This window comes from Coenobita brevimanus, chromosome 26 (genome assembly GCF_032717465.1).
Source record: "Coenobita brevimanus isolate Jiangsu-jjx chromosome 26, ASM3271746v2, whole genome shotgun sequence".
Lineage (NCBI taxonomy): Eukaryota > Metazoa > Arthropoda > Malacostraca > Decapoda > Coenobitidae > Coenobita > Coenobita brevimanus.
In genome coordinates, this window is record NC_136979.1 from 35,961,290 (window position 1) to 35,968,197 (window position 6,908).

The following is a 6,908-nucleotide window of genomic DNA, read 5'->3' on the forward strand; positions in this document are numbered from 1 at the left end:
CCATGACCCAAAGCCCCTCTTCCCCGCAGCCAGACCACCCAGCAGTGTACAGGAAAAGTACACTACTCTCCAGCGGAGGGAATGCTTGCCAGAATCAGGGTGGGACTTGCAGTGGCAAGACCCCAAGCAAACTCTTGGACGCTGAGTCCCCTGGATCGTGCTTCTATTTAACAGAGGACTCAGGAGGAGCCTCAAGGGTTGCTATCCCCCTACCCCAGTGGAAGGAGGGCACGCTCCGCTGGAGCTGTGGCATAAGCTGAGAGAGTTCGCCAGGCCTCTTCCTTCCAACGTCGCAGGGACAGGAGTCCCTACCCCGATGGAAGGAGGGCACGCTCCGCTGGAGCTGTGGCTTAAGCCGAGAGGGTACACCCGACTTCTTCCTCCCAGTGTCACCCAGGGCAGGCGTCTCAGGCCCTATGACAGGAATACAGACTCCGCCGGAGCCGTGGCTGTTGCCGGGAGAGCATGACGGGCACCTACTCCCAGCCGCCAGGGCCGGCAGTGTCCGGGAGAGTCTCCCCCGACTCCTTCCGCACCCCTGCCTCCTGTAGGAGCACAGGCAATGCCTAACGGAGGTAACGTTCCCCGGGCCTCCCCCGCTCACCCTGGACTGGAGTTCTGGTGGGGCCTCATGGGCCCGCCAAATAGGAGGGCCGGCCTTTGGCTGTCCTTCCTCCGCTAGTCCCCAAGCTCCTACAGAGGGAAACATTTCTTGTTCCACTCACCACTCCTGCGGCGGAGCGAGGCGCCCCTCTCCCCGTCTCTCTTCTCAAGAGGGTGGGATTTGCTTCACTACAGGCACCTCACCCGAGACCAGACCGAGTGAGACGTTCCCAAGGCCAGGTGTCTGGTCCTTGCAGCCCTGCCCTCCCCAGGTGCTGACGGACTCCTCCAGGACAAGAGGCCACAGTCCAGCCCTGACGGCCTCCTCCCACAGACAAGTCTGCAGTTCCTGGAGTCAGCGGGCCTCCCCAGATGCCCACTGCAGCAGCCTGATCTCCCCCGGAGCAGGTGGCCACAGTTCCTCCCTGACGGTCTCCCCTGCTGGATGTGACGGCAGCCCAGCCAGGGCACTGCCCTCCCCCCCGGCCGACCCTAGGCCAGGGCCTCCCCAGGTCCTCTCCCAGGACCTTGACAACGATGGGCCAATGCCGAGCAATGCATCTCCTGGCCCTCTTCGGCCCTAGCCGGAGAGCCCTGCCTCCTGCTGGGCCGTAGTGGCTAGGGAGTCACCCAACACACCACCCGCCCACTCCTCCAGGACTAGTGGTGACCTCACGGACCACCCGCCCACTCCTCCAGGACTAGCGGTGACCTCACGGACCACCCGCCCACTCCTCCAGGGCTAGTGGTGACCTCACGGACCACCCGCCCCTGTACTACTCACCGGGCGGCCCACCTCCCACACCCAGCCGCAATCTGGAACTCCCGGCATAGGCCCTCCTGCCCCGTGGGCCATGTCTTCCACTCCGCTGGACTCGTGAGTACTTGATCCTATGACTGTACACTTCCCCAGTGCTGTTGAACCAACCCCTGTGACTGCTTCCCTGTATTCGTGGTGCCTCTCCCCAGTGCCGTAACCCCCCCCTCTCTCCCCCCCTGGCATCTGCAGTGTTATCCCCCCCTTTTCCCACAGTGTGCCATAGTGGACTCCACTACCTGTGATCACGCGCACGGAGTGTTCAACACCTACCCACTGGTCGGTTCCCCGACAGTGACAACCCTCCCCGAGTGTCGCCTCCCCCCCGGACAACATATGTCAGTGTAACACTCCCCCACTGTGCTCTCCCTTCCCCCCCAAGCCCCCAGTCCCCATCCCCAAGTGAATAGACCCATCCTAGCACAACATCCCATTGGCCAAACGCAACATCCCGCTGGTTCAGCAGGCTCCCTACTCACAAGACATATGGCTCCGGTTATTCCTCAAGCTCAAAATTCCACTTAGGGGTTCCTGATTTGAGACAGGAGATACTGAAAACTGACTTTGAAAAAAGTTTCAGGCAGTGGAAAGAACGCTGGGCTATGTTTGTCAGTCAAAAGGGGCCTCCTTTGAGGGAATTATCCCCCTTTCCTTCCCCTTCGATCCAGAGCAGGACATTATATACTCTAGTCTTATGTAACACGTACATAGCCTAAGATTAGCTAAGGTATCGTCCATGTCACACGGATCCATTATACTAGCCAGGAATTCGTCTATGTCACACGGATACCTAGACTTAAGAGCTTGAATATATATTGCCGTCCATGTCACGCGGCTGTTGCATTGGGTATACTGAACTATACTGTCCGTGGGTGTTGAATATGATGTACTTGACATACTTGTGAAATATTGTCTGTGACATTGTGTGGACATAACCCTACATCAGGAAGGTGTAACTCTGTGTTCAGGTCAGACTTGCTGAACTAGGTGGAAAGTGATTGTTGTGAACATTACTTGAAGTCATTGTAAATTTCCCAGTTTTGCTCACAAAACTGTGTGTGTATTTGTCTTTTGCTAATTGTTATGCTAGGTGTTTAAGGATCAGCTTCCCGTCCCTTGAGCTCCTAGTGTGCTGGTGGGTTCTCTTTCTAGACCGGAGCTTAGACAAATAAGAGAGAGGCAGGACACAAAAACTCAAGGCAGCAACCCTACATGTGTATTGACTAATGCTTTATGTGGAACAGGTAGATGTCACAGCAACAGGAATCTGGGTAATTATAAGTCATATGCAAGTATCATGAACAGTAGTATCACACAGGATACTATTACAATTAATAGTTCAGGATAGCAGGTGAACGGCACAACGAACAGTGTTTGCAGTCTTTTGGGCAGGGGAATAGATCACTGTCACTTGGAGGGAAATACAAACTGTGCTTAGGCTGGGCAACTAATTCACAGGTCTTGCAGTGCAGAGGAATTACACTATGAGGGCCGAGTCTGTTGTTCACTGAAATCACTGCATTTTTATTAAATCTTCCTTCTTGCTCTCACTGTTTCACTGTCTGCCCAAATCGTAACTATCACACATTAATAGGCCTTGGACTTAGATGCCCTCGGATAATACACTGCCCAATATTCAAGTCACTGTTACACTGTCACTGCACTTTTCACTGTCACTGCACTTTTCACTGTCACTCACTGTCGGTGGGGAGGCAGCGTGGTTAATGGGGGGTGGCAAGAGGACTCACAGCCCAACTCCTGATAGGGGCTGAGTCCCGCCTGTGGCCTCTGTATCCAGCGGCCATGGGATCATTCATAGAGGCGTCCTCTCTCGTCTGGGGTTGTGGGCGGCTGCACTGTCTGGGCTTGGAGCTGGAGTGCAGCCCTCAGGGATGGGGCCGAACAACCTCCTGAAGTGCTCACTTAGGCGCCTGATGGAGGACGAGGGTCATCTGCGTCGGGGTGGGGAGAGGCCTCGCCCGGGGGTCCTGGGGGCAGCCTCGGGGGCCCAGTGGCTGCAGTCTCCTGCCATTGGGGATGCCGTCAGGAGTGAGCTGCGGCATCGGCCGTCATCAGAGTCCATCAGGTAGGGTCCCTCTGCAGCCAGCTGGGTGGAGAACAACCCTGGGGATAGCATAGGGCCTCTCCACGGGTCCTCGGGACTGGGAACCCTCCTTCTGGAGGTTGTCACGTTGCGAGGGTGTGGCAGAACCTAACGAAGGAGCGGCTTCTGGCCGTCTCCTGCTGTAGGGCCCGGCTGCTGGCTGTGGCCTTTTGGAGGCACGGCTTCCGGCCATCACTGAAGCCTGGCTACTGGCTGTGGCCCATGTGGGGGAGTGGCTACCAGCTGTCTCCTGAAGGATGGGTGAGCAGCTACTAGCCATCTCAGGGGCACCTTCAGAGCGGCTACCGGCCATCTCCTGACGAAGCTGGGAGCAGCTACCGGCCTTCTCCTGAGGAAGAGGTGAGCGGCTACTGGCCGTCTCAAGGGCACCTTCGGAGCGGCTACCGGCCATCTCCTGACGAAGGTGGGAGCAGCTACTGGCTGTCTCCAGAAAAAGGGGTGAGCAGCTACTGGCTGTCTCCAGAAAAAGGGGTGAGCTGCTACTGGCTGTCTCTAGGGCACCTTCAGAACGGCTGCCGGCCATCTCCTGACGAAGGCAGGAACGGCTACCGGCCGTCTCCTGAAGATGGGGTGAGCAGCTGCAGGCCATCTTGAAAAGGGCGCAGCTACCAGCCGTCACAGGGGTGCTGCCTGGAGCTATAGGAGTAGCTTCTCCCTGATCCTGTCGAGGGTCATTTCGCCTGCAAGGTAGTCTCCTTTTCTTGCTATGATGGCGGCGGATGAGTTCCAGGTCATAGAGGCGCGTGGTCCAGGCGGACTTATGTCCCTGTCGCCTGGGGTCAGGTCACGCTCTGTCTACCCCTCCGTAGGCTCCTCCCGGGGGTGTCGTGTTGCCCTCAGTCGCTATTCCCGGCATTTTACTAATATATAAGTGTGCCTTTTGACCTGTGGTGTTTGTGTTTTTCCTTCCTTGCTAATACTGACCCGGTCGGGAACAAAGAACCCAGGACCGCACCGTGTCTGGACCCGAGAAGTCGGGACTCGGAACACACTGCATAACACTTACTTTATATTTCGTATCCCCTCTAAACATTTAGCCCACTTACATTCCATAACCCATCCTTTCTACTGCTCTCAGTGTTGGTTTTTAAATGCGGTAGCATCGCTAGGAGGCCTGGTCAGTCAGTCACGCCTAAGGATTTTCACACAAGGTGGTTCACTCTAGCGAAGTCCCAGCTAGTGTTCCACTTTAGTTTTCTAAGGATTTTCAGACAATGTGGTTCGTGCCAGTGAAGCTCCATATATTGCTTAACATTAGCTCAACGGATTTTCACATGCAAGGTGCTCACTTTAGTGATGCCTCATATACAGAAGTGCTTAACTTTAGCCAAGGCCCATTTGGTCCTGCTTCAATTTAGTGCTTCAGTACTTGATACTCATGCCATTCAAGAGTCTTTAATACAAATGAAAGGTTGACGTAGGCACTAACACACCATCATGCAGTCTGTACGCAAACCTCTTTCTTACACCAAGGCTACCTCAGCACTAACTACTGTACTTCCATGGGTAACATTACTCTCCATCGCCTAACACCCATTTCTTTTTCAGTTCACTTCAGCACATCCCACTGAGAATCCCCTTTTCTCACATTAACCATTGTTTTATCAATAATTGCTTTCATATCTTGCAGTTCACAAACTCTCAAAACTCTGAACCTGTTTACCACCCACTCATCTATCCACCAGCCACCTATTCAGTATCATCACACATCCTTTCTCCACCCACGTATCCACAACCATTCTACCTAACCATCTTTCCATATAACCATCACCCATCGACCTAACTAGCCACCCACCTAGACACCATACCCACCCAACCTCCACCTGTGCCTGCCTGCTTGTCCACCACTCCCTCACCTATTCCCCACTTAGCCACCACCCGCTAATCTATGATCCATACCGGTTCAGGTATTAATAACTTTTTGGACAGTGGTGTGTTATATAAGAAATTCTCTCTCTCTCTCTCTCTCTCTCTCTCTCTCTCTCTCTCTCTCTCTCTCTCTCTCTCTCTCTCTCTCTCAAAACATCATCCAATTCTTAGTGCCTCATTTGTAGTGTAGGCGGACGGCACTAAACCTCTCAATGCAGACAGAGGAAGCTAATGACCGGTCACTCTTTCCTAAGTGGCATAATTTGGGCAAGTAACACCAATATCTCTTTCTTCCTTCTTCGGCTTGACTGGTTTTGTCCCACCGTAATGACGGGGAGTAACGATAGTATGATGGAGTATGGGTGGGTGTTTGGTCACAGAGTGAGAGAGAAAGAGACTGACGACATAGACGGAGACAGAGACAGACAGAGTTCCCCTCTTCTCCAAAGAGGTCATAATGAATCTCTGATAGATAACACACACACACACACACACACACACACACACATATATATATATATATATATATATATATATATATATATATATATATATATATATATATATATATATATATATATATTGCTGATAAAGTCGTCCTCTCTAATCAGCCAGTGTGATATCAAATAAATTTCAAAATGTTTTCTCGATGTCGCCACAAGTGGAGCATGGGCGCAGCCAGATGGGGGGCCAGGGGCCATGGCCCCTACCAATTCACAAAACGTAGTAAATATATATATATATATATATATATATATATATATATATATATATATATATATATATATATATATATATATAATACGATTAATGTCAATTAATCACCCATGTTGCTCAAATATTCTGGAACTTTTGCATGCCAAGTCGCCATTGCCTAAACAGTATCGTTACCCTTATATCTTGGTGGTTTTCTTTCAAAAACCAGCATTTATTTATTTTTTTTAAATTTTGAATATTGTATATGTTATTATCTGAATAATATCTCATATTACAGATTAGTAAATAATAACACATTCTGATAATTACTTTACTATTATGAGAGACCAACAAGACAAATTATTTTTATAATTTTATTCGAATGTTCGGCACGAGCATTGTTGATGATTAGTAGTTGCTACTTGATGTGCTGGCGCTGCATGAGAAGAAGACCTGATAAAGGACTAGGAGGTACATATATTTACTTTTCTTATGTCTCTGGTTTATCTGCCGTTACCATATACGGTCATTTATACAGTTTGTTCCCTGATTCTGGCTCCAAAGCAAGAATTTATCCAAGTCGGTGCTCAAGCTTGGTATTTCTCGGATCTCGTGTATGGGTGTTATCATTTACACAATAGACTGGACCAGTGTGTTAGGTTTAGATATTTTCTTGTCAGTCATGATTGTTAGTTATGCTTGACTGTCTACAGTTTATGGGGGGCCTTTGAAATGATTTTGGTCATTGATACATTTAAGGAATTTGATGGTCTAACCTCCATATCATTTGAAATTTGA